The sequence below is a fragment of the Oryzias melastigma genome, linkage group LG8 (assembly GCF_002922805.2).
Source record: "Oryzias melastigma strain HK-1 linkage group LG8, ASM292280v2, whole genome shotgun sequence".
NCBI lineage: Eukaryota > Metazoa > Chordata > Actinopteri > Beloniformes > Adrianichthyidae > Oryzias > Oryzias melastigma.
In genome coordinates, this window is record NC_050519.1 from 7,694,010 (window position 1) to 7,709,925 (window position 15,916).

The window sequence follows — 15,916 nt, forward strand, 5'->3', positions numbered from 1 at the left end:
TGTTCGATTGAGTTTGTAGGAAATTAAAGTATAATTTTCCTACTAAAAGTTCAGTTTAGTTTTGATAAAAAGTGTTTAAATGACCAAACTAAATTATTTTTGAATACTAAACTTAAAATTCAGTATTTTATATTAATATTTAAATAAACATTCCGGATTATTTGTTATTAGTTGGAAGAAATCCACTTAAAAACTTGGATAATTCTCTTTATTGTTACATATCAGCCCTCTCAAAACTTGTTATATAAAAAACAAAAAAATCCCCCAACTTCTTTCACTAAATATAGATTCTGTTTTTCCTTTTCATCCAGTTTGATGTGAGCTGCTGTTATTATTGCTTGAAAGGTCCAATATACCGCCTCTATTTGTCACCCTGCAACCAATCTTCTCCGATAGAGAGGCTTTTTTTTTTCCAAACGTGCAAAAATAGAAACATAAGTCACTCAGTGGGATTCTTCACAAACAATATGCACTGTGGTTAATTCATCATGCCCATAGAAAAGTTGTGTAGCACTTACAGTAGCGCCATTTCAAGCCATCCTGATTGGATGAGGGGGGAAGGAAAATCAGCGTTTCTTGAATCATTTGCATCATATTAAAGCCTCCTAGACAGAAAGTCAAGGATGGAGCGATGCTCTCCAGTATTAGTGTTATGGTACACGGTGGCCTGCTCGTGGTGTGAACACTGGCACATTTTTATAAGTAGATGTTAGTATGTTTGCTCCAAGTTTGGAAGCAGTTTCTATGGTAACGTGGTCCTGTCTTCACTCACTCACTGGTAATGTTCTGATTTGTCCCTGTTTTTTAAAAGAAAAAAAATGAATTAGCTATATCTGAACCAGTGAAGACTTGCTTTAGTCTGAGTTTAACCCATCTGCTGAGTTATGTGACAAACTGTTTTGAATTCAAGTTACATAAACCTCATGATGAAGAGACTAATCAAGAAGGCTTTCTTCTTTTGTTCTAAGAGGAGAAACTTGTAACGTCTCAGTGCGGCAAACGAGGTCACATGCAGGTTTTAAAGGTCCAGACAAAAACTGGAAATTATTGATGAGTAAGTTGCCCTATTAGTTACAACCTCTCCTTGTAAGCCGGTCAGTAGAGCATGTTCTAGTTTACACATCTTGCAATCTTAAAGTCTTCTTTTGATAACACAAGATTTTGACACATCTGCTTAAGAACTGATCCTGGAATAGTTATTTAATAAAAGACTTGAGACTTAAAATTAGATCTGAATGTTGAGAAATGACCAGTAATGAAAAACCTGTTGCTATAGGGAAAAATAACATAATATAATGCTTCACTTTTAGTGTTTTAATGTCACAACTTTTATATAGCTAGTATTTTTTTGCTTTTTTAGTAATAGGGAAAAATTATATAAAACACATATTACATATTATTTCCCATTTCATTGTGCATTTTAATTTTTTTTTAATTTACAAGAAAACTAATGACATTTTAAGACGCCTTCTGATGATTTTTACATGTTTTTGTGGTATTTTTCTGATGATGGAGGACAAATAAAAATAAAATTAAGTTTCATATTGAGTTTCTGAGTATTTTAGAGTATTTCTACATTTTATTCAGATTATGGCGGACACAAAAAAAAATGCACTTAGAAAAAGCTACAATTGGCAGGGTGATGGCATTCTGATTCATCCACTTGCTGACGACTACATCCATGGACGTCTTTGTTTTCCTCGTCTGAGCTGGCATCTAGCTCAAAATTACACAGCTTGTCATTTTAGTTGGTTGAGGTTGTGAGGGGCTGTAAACAAGCGAGAGAGTTAAAATTGGGGATGATGGGAAATGAGGGCAGGCAAGTCTGAACAAACTGTCTAAAAATAACTTTGGTTTGTTGATTTTGGCTAAAAAATGCACAAAATTACTAAAAGACACTGGCAACTCTTTCAACTAAATAAAAACAAAGGTAGCAAAAACAACAGGACTGTTGTATAAAGTCAAATGGTTATTAGATACAAAATCATTAAACCTCATATATAATTCACGGATTGTTTCACATCTGGTATATTGCATAGAAATTGAGGGAAATGCGAACAAGAAATAAGTAAACTCCATATTTAGACTATAGAACTATTGGGACACAATGATTTATAAAGCTGAAAATATTAAAGTTTAAAGAATTAACATATCATTCCATCCTTAAACTCATGTATAGAGTACATCAACTTGCTTGCCTTACAGATCGACACTTTTATGTAAGTATGGATACATGCTCTCCAAGCATCCATGAAATCAGTTGTGGGGTTCCCCAAGGGTCAATTTTAGAACCCATACTTTTTAAATTGCATAGCCTCTCCATCAGGAGACACAGAATTGACTTTCACAGCTATGCTGATGATACGCAGCTTTACATCGCTGTGTCTCCTGATGACTATAAACACTCTTTTAAATTGTATTTCAGATATAAAGTCATGCTCAACCAGAACAAAACAGAAGTTTTAATCATCGGTCCTGAAGACAAGAGAGAGCTGGTTTTGCCAAAGCTTCATATTTTTACTCACTATGAGAGAAATCTGGGCGTTCTCTTTGACTCGAAAGAGTTGGTGGTTGTATCAATTTACGCATGTATTAAATAATTTATATTATTATTTTTGATCTGTTCCATGTATTTAATTTTATTTTTTTGGGGGTTTTTATTTAAACTTTTGTGTTTCTGCTTTCAATTGTAAAGCGCTTTGAGCTACTTTTGTGTGAAAAATGCTTTTTATAAATAAAGTTGATAAAAAATTTCTTATAAATCTTCATTAATTTGCAAAAAGGACACAAAGCTGAGCAAATTTGTTCTCCACTAACCATTCGATCAGTGTTCTGCCAATAAAGAGCTCTCCGCTCATGTTCACAAAGGCGATGTTTCTTAATTTTATGTACAGCAAGCAGTATTGTTCACATTAACCTTGCTGCATGGATCAACTGCATGTCGCTGCCTTTGCCACCATCCATCAAGCACTTACAAGCAAACATCCCCCAGTATGGCTTCTATAGCTCAACCAAAGCAATTGACTTGCTCAAGTCGTTCATCAGAGATTCCTACAATGTGTGATGCGAAGAGGAAGATTAAGGAGTGACCTTCACATGGCATCAGAGTGCAGATGAATTCTGGACCCGTCATCCGGTTTCTCGCCGCCTTAGCTGAGGACGATTGTAAAAAATGTTGGCCAATTGGATGCACAGAGAAGCAGCTCCATAATGAATAAACTCAGAGAAGAAATGAATCAAAGTGAGTGTGAGAGCCATCCCAATAAAAAAAGGATAATTCTGTTATTCTAATTTTCTCAGCTGTTTAACATTGTGAGCACAATTTTCTTTTGATCACTTTAGGTTGGAGATGAAAATGTTATTTGATCATAATCCTCATTTGCAGAATGAACATGAATGTGAAGTTATTGGGCACATTTTGTTTTATTTCTTTGTATCAACCTGAGTAAAAAATCCAGACGGAATTTTTCCAGCAAAAGGTTTATTGATGCTAACTTCAATGGACTGAGTCCTCTTTTAGCATATTTAGACAAATATACCTTTTCGGGGGGCAAAGTCACAAAATGGGGCACATAGCTGGAAGCAGTGTGGCAGATTAAAAGTGGAAAACTGAGCTCCCTTGTGCCTCATTTTTTGCTTTTATGTTCTGCATGAATTAATATGAAAGGTGAGCAGCTTGAGGTTAGTCCATTAAGTTACCTTGACTCACAAAATTAAAAATATTTGGGGTAGTTTTTGCCACATTCAGTGCTAAACGATTAAAGAGATGTCATGCAAAAATGAACAAAAGAAAAAGTCTTTATGTCGCTGAAAAAATGGCAAAATCCTTCTTTTTTTATAGATAATGGAAACCTAAAAAAGTTGTCCAAACACGACTCTGGTAGGTAGCAAGTTGCTTGCTGGCAATAAAAGGAAAATAAAACATTTGAGGTCTGGGAGAAGCAATTTGTGCTTCTCAAAATCATACACTTGAAAGTATTACCATAAAATAACCTCTTCTGACCTTAAACGCTTTTATTCAGCACATGGGGTGCTATGAATATGCTAATCTGGCCCCCACACAAACCATTTCTAATCGGTGGTGAGTGGTTAGGACCGGCTCGCTTGACTGAACAACACTGGAACCGGGTTCACTTAGCTAAATTCCTAGTTTTATGTTTATATTTTGGCATAATTCTATGCTTAGGTTCTGTTTTCTCTCAGTCTTACGATGTTCAGGTTAAATCATCAACAGTCGTCTTGATTTAGTTAATCAACCTCAGTGTTTTTAAGTGTCTAATTTTCAGTTCTTCAGGTCATCTGTCCAGTCCAGTCTGGTCAAGTCACATTTTTTACTTTTATTTTGCTAGTAAAGGTCCCCTCATGGGGGTTTTGGGCATCTGGGATCTGCCCTTTTGGGGAGGGGTACTGTCATGATTCAATGCTTAGGTTTTGTCATGTTCTGTTTTCTCGGTCATTCTCTTCATGTTCATGTAATCTATCTCATCAAACCAAGTCTGGTTTCCTGTGTTTGGGTCCTCCATCCACCATTCCTGACAGAACTGGACCCAACAAGAACTTTGCCACATTACGTCACATCACCTGGGTTTTTCTGAAGCCATATTTACGTCATATCAAGCCACATCCACATCTGTTCCTGAGGGGGACCGCCGGGGCCATCCTTCAAGCTTTATGTTCTTGTGGAGGGTCGCAGAGGCCGCTCCTTCATGTTCCCAGGCCCTGAGGACGGTTGCCCCTCATCCCCCATGGCTGCATTTCCTGTTCTGGAGGAGGGTGACCAGGACTGCCCCCCTTTGGGTGTCCCATCTCTGGAGAGAGTCATTGGGACCAGTTCTCTTCACATCTGTTCCTGACAAGGGGTTCTGATATGCCTCACATACGTCTTGACTTTTTTTTTTTTTTTTGCTTGTAAAGTTCCCCTCCTCATGGGTGTTTTGGGCATCTGGGATCTGCTCTTTTGGGGAGGGGTACTGTCATGATTCTATGCTTAATGTTCTGTTTTCCCTGTCATTCTTCATTTAATTAATCGATCTCAGTGTATTTAAGTGTCTGGTTGTCAGTTCTCATTGTCAGGTCATCTGTTCTGCTCACATTTTCATTTCTCCATGGGTTTTTGTCATGTTTTGGTTAATTTATTAAATGTTTTAAGTTCCTGTCACCAAGCCTGGTCTCCTGCTTTTTGGTCCTCCATCCGCCATTCCTGACATATTTATGTCCCACGATTACATAATGCATGGTTTTGAGCGAGGTATTTACTGGGTTAATTCCCTCAACTGCAGCTAAAACAGCTGAGCACGGGCTACAGTTACTTAACATTCACGGGGGAGGAGGAGGAGGGCTGTTGATTGCCATCATGCCACTTACAGCAGCTAAGAATTTATTCGCCATGATGAAAGGCATTATGGAGCAATATCATATCCATCATCTTTAAAGGCTGCCTCTTTCAGTTTTCAAATTTGCAGGAAACTACAAACTGCTTAATCATGCCGCATTATCACTCCGCTAATCAGTCGCATCTTCTTGCAAACTGCAGCTGCACAAACTGGCTTGGCTGTGACAAGACTAGTCGCTCTGAATCTGGAATCCATTTCTTCTGCGGTGCACTTTAAGAGCCTTGGACCTAACACACTCACTCCTGGCTTTCTGCATTTCCCAAAGGAGCCAATTAACGTGTTTGGTGTCCTGTTTTATTTCCGCCTGCCGCTGATTGAGTGTTCTGATGCGCACGTGTACACGTCTTTGTGTCACAGAAGCCTTCAGTCACCAGCCATTACGATGATGGCTATTTGACATAGCAACCAAGATTTTAATTATGATGAAAATCTTGTCAAGCTCCAGTGCGTTCTCTCCTGCTGTATTTAAATTTTTCATTAAAATTTAATTCAAAAATGCTTTATCGATCGCCGAAGCAACATCCAAAACTCCCAATGATATGTTCACTCACACCTGATGGTTGATTTCACACCCACTCTGTTCCATAGTCCTTAAACAGCTTTAATACTTCGATTGATCAGGAGAACTGAGTTGCCGCTCAGGCTCAAGGGTGCTCCAGAAAATCGCTGTAGAGATGTGTCCCTGTAGGTGCAGATGATGAGGATTTATGAAGGCATTGTTCCTCGCCACCATAAATCTGCCGTCTTTCTTCTGCAGGATCTCCCGAACTTTGTCAGATTTCCATACAAAAGCGAACAAGCCTTTGATTGTAGACACATGATCCCACTTTGTTTTCATTCTTTTCCAGCATGCAGTAATAGACAAACTAATGCCTGTATCTGCAACCCACATAAGTACCCTAATGACAGCTAATTATACAGTCTATAACCGCTGTTCTCCCGTGATTGACAAATTATATGTGGCTTTGTATTGAGAGCAGATGTTTGACGGACCTGTAATTTTATTTTGTCAAAACGAGAACTGCCATGATTTGCAATAACTCTTTTTCCTCGCAAGAAATGAAGTATTTGCTTTACGTAGAGTCACAAATGGAATAGTTAATATTCAGTTGTTATGGATGTAAATAAGTGTTGTGCTTTAAACAGAAGGACAACTTGACTTTTTTACACTACGGTTACATATTCTAAAATTCCACCAAGAGGCAACCTAAATGCAAGATTTTTAGCAAATTCACCATAATTGTAATCAAGAGGCGGCAAAAGTTTAGATTAAATGGCATTTGGACAATTTTATGACATTAGTCAGAGGTTACATGGTGACAATCCAGTGGCAGGAAGTCAGCACCGTGATAATTGGGTCTCCAAGGTCCCCAAAATTTTCGGATGATCAGCCAATTTTGACTGTCACCATCTAGCCACCCCCCCGCCCCTGTACTCCCATCTACTGTTAGATTGTTAGAAACTGCACGTTAGCAGCGCGGCACTCAACAAGGGCTGTTAACTTAATCCCAGTGACTGCTGATGACCAGACGTCAGCCGGGAAATCCCAGCAGCCATTGTGGATCCCGATGGGGAGACCGCATTGGTGGAGCGCAAAACTCATCCAGTAACCTGGGTAATGATGAATTGAGGTTGATGGTGAGAAAAATGCGAAGTTGATATTGTCTAAAAATATGTAAATTTTTAAACTGAAAAGATTATAATGTGTGCTCAAAATCGGAGTTGCAAATGACCAGTGGTGCAAAAAGGTTGCAAGGATAACAGGCGGCCGATGAGCACTTGACATGGGGCAGTGGGCAGCCAGGCAGCAAAAGTAGGCGGCCAGTGGGTGACCGTGACCGTGAGGTAGGACCATCAACCTCTGACCAGAATAGTCAACACATGGTCATTCCCAAGTTGTTACGTATTGGCGAATGGTTAACGGACCTTTGACTGTCATTGCACTAGAATCAGACGTTCAGCTGTATCGGGTCAAGTTTAGGGTATCAGCACTGGTCGCGTCCCGAGGACCAGTTCGCATTCAGACAAAACAACCGGACCCCTGATTTAACTGGGCCCTGAATCGAATCTTTTTTGATGTGCTGCCGGCTGTCAGTGAATTTGGTAACGATTGATCATGATCACGCAGTCTGACTACTGACGGTCCAGTAGACGGAAATAAAAACGCAGATTCCCAACCATAAAAATAATGCCACTTTTATTTCTGCTGTGGGTCCGATTCTGGTGCTGGTGCATGTCTGGTGATGGGTTATAGTCCACGTCCTGGGTCAAAAAACGACAAACTGGGTACACACAAAGCATCCATTTTTACGTGGAGGGTCCTTTAACCATTCGTCAATATGTGATGAGTTGGGAATGATATATGTTGGAATATCGTAGGTTTGATTCCTGCTTTGTCTACACATCCGTCGAATCGTCGTGGGCAAGACACTGAACTCCACGTTGCATTGGTGGTTATAGGTTGGCGCCAGTGTTTGGCAGCATAACCACCATCAGTGTGTGAGGTAGGAAGGTAGAAAAGACGTCGTCCCCACCTGACTGCCACTGTTTGGATTCACGACCAACGATTTTTCTAAAAAAATCAGACAGTAATCTTGAAGATTTTGTAGATGCCTCCCAAAAAATGTGGGATTTACCATGATCTCCATGATTTTCTAACATCTCAAATGTACAAGGCTTAAAGTTTTGTGAACATTTGCTTTTGTGCCACTGCTTTGTGTGTCTAATTACAATGCATTTGCTTATTTTTTGGTACAATGCACAATACACAAAGGAAAAATGCGGCTCCTCAGAGCCTCTGCAGCCCCGCATGTTTGAGCAGGTTTATAAGCATCTAAAAATGCTGCTTTGTTGGGAATTCTGATGCAGAAAAGTTTTGTCCTACAACACGAGATGAACGTGTGTTTTCGAAAGCTTTAACCAACATTGATCATCACTTGACATTTGAAACGCACTTCCTGAACGATAGAATTGTTATACGCTCACTGCAGTGGACTCTTATCTATACGATATTCATCAACCAGTGCAGGTGCCTCCATGTATACAGCCATGCGAGCCATCATCTAATTACTTTGCAGCGAAGATGGCAAATAAGAGGCAGAGTAATGTTCAATGCGCCTCACTCTGCCATTTCAGGATGCTTGTTTACTTTCGTGCATCATAAGGCAGCCAGCAGGTGGCTGAGGAAACCACACAAACGTTTCCGACTGTCTGCAACAGATTCATTTCTGTTTACGTCTAAACGAGTGATGAATGTTCACACTCTCGAGTGAGTCCCAACATTCACAGGTTGATCCCCACAATCAGTCAGAGGAAAAAAAAACTGCTGCTTTTTTTTTTCTTTTTGCCCCCTAAATGAAATTCTGAACATTTTTTGTTTCCTGCATGAAATCCAACACAAAAGGCAATCATCTCGTTTTCTTCTCTGTTGAAATCAGCAGCGAGAGAATACGAATAAAAGATAAGTCTTGCACCTGCCACATTATTTTCCTTGATACATGGCTGAAATGTAAAGAGCTAGTTTTGACATTTTTAATAAAGTCCTCTGAGTACATTCAAACACCTTACTGAGGTGAGACCAAAGTGGGCTCCTGTAGATGCACCGAGAAGTTAATGAAGGTGAAGATTCAAGGTAAGGATCGCTTTTTATGGAGATCTCATCTCTGCCAATGTGCATCTTTGTTCAGCCAGTGTGTGCAGTAAACTCTAAAGCTGCTGCATTTGTCAGGACATTATTGTATATTTATAGCCTTATTTGCTCATTACCAACTTTGTCGGACGCTGAAAGATTCTCCATCGGTCAATGAAATTTCATTTTTAAAAGACTCTTTTTGGATGTGTGATTGGGTCCCCAAACTTTTTCTTATGGGGGCCACATAACTGTCTTCTTCTCAGATTTGGGGCTGAGGTCGGTTTGTAGGCTAACAGAAAAAGAGAAACAATTAAGGCTGGGTTGATAAAATCCATTAATACATTTGAATCAATTTAAGCTTAACAGATCAATAATCGATTCATCAAAATATGAATCCATTTAGCACATAAAGCTAAAGTCTGCTAGCTTGATGCTAACGTTTAATCGAATTTCCCATATGACGGCTAATGCTAACGCTTAACACATAATGCTGACTAAATGAACATCTTTATAAAGTCACAGACAGGAATTTACCAAACTCTTTTAAGGAAATATTTTTCAAAGAAACACAGTTTTTTGCTCATACTGTCCTCTTCTTCTGGATTAGGGTGTAATGAAATAATGCGATCGCCCCCTAGTGGTCAAACTGAACAACCTTGATAATAATTTAGTAACAATCACAGGGTGTGTCTTAACACAAATATTTATGGTTTTCAAGAAAGCCACACAAAGCCAAATTTTAAATCGCTGCAGAAGGGCGTAATAAAAAGTCACCTTCAATGTGGATCTCAATCAACCAGATCGAAAAAAAAAAAAATAGATACATATGGATCTCTAAACATGTTTAGGGGGACATGACCAAATGTGGAGGTGGGCCGAATCCGGCCCGTGGACCGTAGTTTGAGGACCCCTGGTTTATGGTTACTGATGATCAAGTTAGATCAACTTAAAGTCAAGATTTCATGATATTGCGAGTCCATGACAACATTTGTATTGATTATTCAAGAAAAATATATTTATAAATTATCGAGAAGTATAAAATGACCATAAGAAGAAAGAAATATTTTATAAAAGCACCTATTCAGTACAATAAAAGCATTTGAGGACTACACTGTAAACTTTATACAATAAAACTTTTTAAAATTAATCTATTATTATTATTATTATGATTATTATTATTATTATTATTATTATTATTATTATTGACTTCCCTTGCAAAAGAGGTTTGAAATCTCAATGGGAGGATCCTGTTTAAATGAAGGCCAAAGGATGACCTGTGCACGGTACTGAATAATTGTCATATAAAAACTAAAGATGTATGTTTATTTACAATTTAGTTTCGGTTGAAATATGCAATAAAACATATTTTTAATGTAGACTGGCTAAATTAATTACTTTAACCCCTTCATGGCTGACCTTGTCTCTAACTATACAAATAAACATTATTTTCTTCTTTCATGTTGATGCTGAATTAAGTTGATTCCTGTCTTAAATGGTACTTTGTGATTTAGCAACATTTGGTACCCCCTGAGATTATTTTTCTAAATATTTATTTTCTTTTTTCTTTTTTTTTCTATTCTATTCACAAAACCTTTAGTAGATGTGAATTAAAAGAGTTAGAATCCTCCCTAAATATCATCCAAATATCAATTTATTGATTGATTTTAGAAAAAAAAACAACATATTAAGGGAAATTTTAGTGAAAAATATTCCCACAAACTGCAAAACACGTGTGAAACTTCAGACGTTTGTAGTCAGATTTAATATCAAACCTCCACATAGACATTTTTAGTCATCCTTTGATTTTATCCTTAGTGGCTGACCCCTTCTTTCGTCAAACGCAGCACATTTTCACTTGACTGAAACAGCTGAGTTTCACGCGGAACTCCTGCGGCTGAGGTGATGCAACAGCTCTCTTCAAATGACACCCACTACTCACAGCACAATAAGTTTTAATGGTTGTTGAGAGCTGTAGCTCTAAATTAGGGCATGCTGTTGTGCCATATGTTTCACAGCCTTGCCTACAAACCCCGCCTGCTTCCTTTGATTACATTTTACACTATATTAACTGTGCAATGTTTCTGTCAGAAAAAATCTTAAGCATGATAAATATTCATTAAAATATCAATTTATAATCTGATTTTCAACTTTATTTCAAAATAAAAGGAGAAAATATGTAAAGAAATGTTGGATGTTGACATTACAAAGCAAAAATTTCAGCTCAGATAAACAGAATTATGATCAGCAAACAGTTCTGGATGCATCAGTTCACGTCAGAACTGTGCAAAACTGTAACCCACATTGCCATTTCCATTTAGAAAGGTTAGTCACATTTCCAAAACCACTGTCCCCCCCAGGATATCTGTCTCTCTCAAATAGCAATTTATTGAGCAGGGCAGCCTCGTCTTTTCTGCTCCTCATGGCCATGAGAAGCTGTAATTCTCTCTCTGTATCCTCGGCACGATCTCTTTCTCTCCTCCACAAAGAGGCGAGCTAGGGCAGCTTGCATACAAAACAGCTGACTCAATCATCCAGCTGTATGATCAAGATAAGGGAGACTGGGGAGGTGGAGAGGCAGGCAGGGGGGGGCAGGAAAAGGGAGATGTGAAAGCAGACGAGAGGCAGCAAAAAGCAGCCGAACGAAGATGTTTAAAGCGCTCCTAACTTTTGACATCAACAGTCTGAAGAGGAAACATGGTGACTCACACGGAGGCTGAAATCAGCGGAAACATCAACAAGTATGACGGTATCTGCAGTGTCGGTCGCCAAAAAAGCAAGTCCGATCTCTCAATGATCAGGATATAGATTGATAAGGATTCATTTCTATTAGTTCTTATGAAACTGCAAGCGTTTAGGCTGATATGCAGCCCAATCACTATCAGACTATAAACCACGGAGCTGATCAAACATCCTCCAAGCCCAAAGGAATCCACACATCCAGTGTTTAGGATGGATTCTTTAGACAGATGGCAAAATCCCCAGCTAATCTGAGCGAGACAGCACAAGGATAAGTACAGTACAGAGTAATAACAGCACTTCTGTATCTATAAGCCATAACATACTTATTGATTTCTATAAATGTGGCTGTTTGGGGATATTTGACTTTTGTATTATAAAAGGAAAAAGTCCCAAAAGAAAGAACCCCTCTGAATTAAAGTTGCTGGTCCCGGAGCTGTCCGTGGTGCTGAACCGAGTAAATAGGCAGAGAGGAAGCAGCACTGTCCGCTTTACAGATTTGTGTGCAAAAAACACATAAAATAAGAAAAGGAACTTAATTTGTCGACATACTTGAACCAAAAAGCAACAAAATAACTCTCAAACTAAAGCGAAATAGCAGCAAGTTGAGCTGCGTAATTTCCAAATATGCATGCGCGACGTTGGGGTCAAATCACAACAAATCTTCCCACATTTTGACGCACGAGACAACAGCTTACCTGCTTCACGGTGGCAGGAGCTGACAGCTCACCGGATCTGAAGAGGAGTCTAAAAGGAACATGTCAAAAGGAGGAATCCAAATGTTCTCGGGCGGAGGACGCGCGCCGGTGCGCAGCCTCACAGATCCACAGATGCGGTTGAAGGCTGAGCTCCTCTCGCCGCTCGTCTTTTCTGTATTCTGAAGAGTCCTGCTGCTTTTGGGGTCTTTCTGTCGCACCGAGAGCTGACACCAGCGTTTAACCGCAATCAAAGGAGGCGTGTAAGGAAGGCAGGTTTTTCCAGGGTATCAGGAGGGGGAATAACTGCGAGAGCAGCTCATGTTCATCCTTCAGTCAGACACGTCGAGGCAAAGTTTAAATCTCATAATAAGATTGTTTGTGACCGCGAGGCTATAAATGGTGGTTGGTTTAAGACGGGATGTCGGGAGGGTCACCGCAACTCTCGAGGTAAAAACAGAAAAAAACACAAACCTCACGTAGTTTCAAGCCTATAAAAAAAAAAAAAGTATAATTGACGTCACTTGGGTTTTGAGCTGCTCATCTTTAAACAAACTTTCCCTCTGAGTATGGGCTCCTCCTCGCTTGAAATGATTTCAACTGCCCAATTTCACACTCTGGTTGGGGGTATGCTTAATTCTGTCCTGCATGAAAGGAGATCATCTTCCTTCTCAAAGGAAAAAAAAAGAAAAGCTCCACTAATGCAACCAGCAGGGGGCCTGCTCATAATGAAAACCCTGCCTAATATGATCATTTATCACTATTTGGTGGCCAAAACTTTAAGAAAGGAATGGTGGGGGACACGAACATGTGATCACAGAGGCTATAAATCAAACTGTGTTCCCTTTGGAGCCAAAGAGCTACTTGAACTTTTTTTTTCACATGTTCCTTGAAATTTATGGGATTATGTGCTCTGGTAGAGCAGAATTACAACATCAAGGAGAGCGTTGGACAAGTGAAAAATGGTTCCATCAGGATGGTGGTGGGTTATAAATTTACTGTTAGCTGAGCAAAGAATGTAATGAAACATCGTACTTCACCGGGGAAGTAAAGTTTTGGCTTTCAAGGGGATAAATCAATTAAGAGTCGTCATTGTTGGTTGAATTCTGAGCATTTAGAAATATGGGCTCACCTCTTTGAACATGTAAGGGATAAAATAACAATTCTGGGGTTAAATAATCACATTTTTAACTGTTTGAATTTACTTCTCTTTGATTTACGGAATTCAAATGATGCCAAAAATGTACTTGACTGCATTTAAGAGGATGTAAAAGATACAGATGAGTATCAAAAGATCAATTGAAAATGGGGGGTAACAGCAGTACCAGTCAAAAACCAGAGAAATAAACCAGATTATGTTGGTAAAAATGTCTAAATTTAATCAGGAAATAAATAATCGGTAAACTTTGTTAGTTTCTTTTTGTGCTCTTACTGTCAAACAAAAAGACAAGCTTGCCTCTTAAATAAGAAGGTGAACCACAGGAGCAGCACTGATGTAAATGTAAATTTTTCTTTGGCCTAGCAGAAAAAGCCAACTATTAATTTCTTCTTCGTGATCATGTTTACGTGGATGACACTTCAGTATTTTGACAAGGACGCAAACCAAATCTGAGTCCCGGATTGATCAAGGTTTAGTGTTTTTCCAATTTAGCATCAAGAAGTTCAACCGGTTGATTTTGTAAAATCACTCCCAGTAGCTTTTTATTATGACTGTGCAGTTTTTAGCTAAAGTCAAAAATCTTTTGTTGTTTTTTAAGACATTTTTTCTCATTAGATATGCATTCCTGGCTTGTGGGCGGGACTTTTGGCTTGAAACAGCCCCGCCCCTTTCACGTTTCAAGCTAACATTAGCGGCTAGCCCCCAGTATTTTTAGCATCCAGTTTTCTGATCCAACACGATTTGAATTCAGAAATACTCAAAAAACACATTTTTAATGATGAATTATTTTATATTGGGTTCTCTAAAATAACAAAAATGCTACAAGAGCATTTTAAAACATAAAAAAGATTATTTTTGTAGTAGTGGGTCTTTAAAAACTTGTGTAATGATGCTTGAACACAAGCGTTCTGGAGGTGGAACCCCAAAACTTGGGTTTTTTAATTGAAAGTGGCACACAAATTTAGTTGAACTTTTTCTGTATTAACATGTGGATTGTGTATGGAGATGTCTACTTAATCGTGTGAGAGTGAATGATACACACTCATAATTCACAAGAATAACAACAAAGAGTTATTGCGCCTAATAAATAAAACAAAAGGAGTCTAGAGAATAGACGCAGACATTTCCCTGTTCCAAAAGAGCTGTGGCATAATGTGCTCTGCATCTCTAGGGTTACACTCAGATTGCCTGTCTCTGTGTAAATGCAGACCCGCGTTTAATTTATGGAGAGTGCAGCCTGATGTCCTCTGTAATGACGTAGTCTGGGGGATGACCCCAGCAGGCCGGGAAGCGGCAGCCAGGATGCAGATGCTCTTCTCAGAGAGGGACTAAGTGGCTGTTTGAGGACTTGGCACAGACACAACCATTCCTGGTGTCATTGTAGCAGCCATGTTGGAGCTGTAAAATCTAAAAAAATAAAAATAAAAATAAAAAATAGACAGCTTGGCTTGGAAAGTCTCATCCAGGTGGCTGCATCTGGGAGAAGCGAACACTCAGTATAATGCTTCTTAACATCTTTATATTCCTGACGCACAAGATAAAGTACCGCTGGCTTGAAGCTTTTCACTGCGACAGAACACAGAACTAAACATTAAAAAAAAAAAAAAACGGTACTTTAAAGGTCAGCACCTTCAAGTGGAGCGGATAATAAAGCTTAAAACCCTGTGAGTTGTCAGTTTTGGCTGACTTGTCACTTGCATTAACTTGCCAACAAATCCTTGCCAATACAAATGTCAAAATAAGGTTCAAAAATAGAAGCTTATATATCTAAACAGTTAAAATATAAATAGTTTTATTTCAGTGGCTCAAACAAAAATGGACTGAAAAAGGAAAATAGAAAAACTTTTCTCTTTTTTACCTTATGCTGAACTTAAATCAAATGTTTTTGTTCGTATGTTTTCACTTTGCAGTAACAGATATATTTTTTACATTTACATTTTTAGGATATATTTGAACATTTTCTGAATAATACAGGGTTTTTTTTTTTATTAAATGTGTGAATAGTGATTCTCCTGCACCTTTCTATTTGTTTTTTTCTTTTTTAACTTGTTCTGTCCAATAGCTGAGCAAACAGATATGGGCTGAGAGCCTCTTGTGTTGGATAGATTTTACCGGTTTATTGAATATAAACCCCTTTTGCATTTTATGCTAAACTTTATTTATCTTGATTATATTGATATCTTTTTATTTCAATCACACTTTGAACAATTTCATTAATTTCAGCTCTTTCAGGTCATTACTGCTTGTATTTTTGGTATTCATAAACTCTATAATTTTTGAAATATTGGGGAAAATATGCAAC

General features: G+C 38.5%; 1 protein-coding gene across 1 annotated transcript in view; it reads right to left on the reverse strand.

The window, feature by feature from the left end:
* The window catches only part of elfn1a (extracellular leucine-rich repeat and fibronectin type III domain containing 1a), an 85,107-nt gene extending 71,076 nt beyond the window's left edge, over positions 1-14,031 (reverse strand). Inside the window, exon 1 of the mRNA XM_024272898.2 lies at positions 12,459-14,031. The gene's annotated coding sequence lies outside the window, so the exon portion shown is untranslated. The remainder of the gene's footprint in view (positions 1-12,458) is intronic.
* Between the last annotated feature and the right edge of the window lie 1,885 nt (positions 14,032-15,916).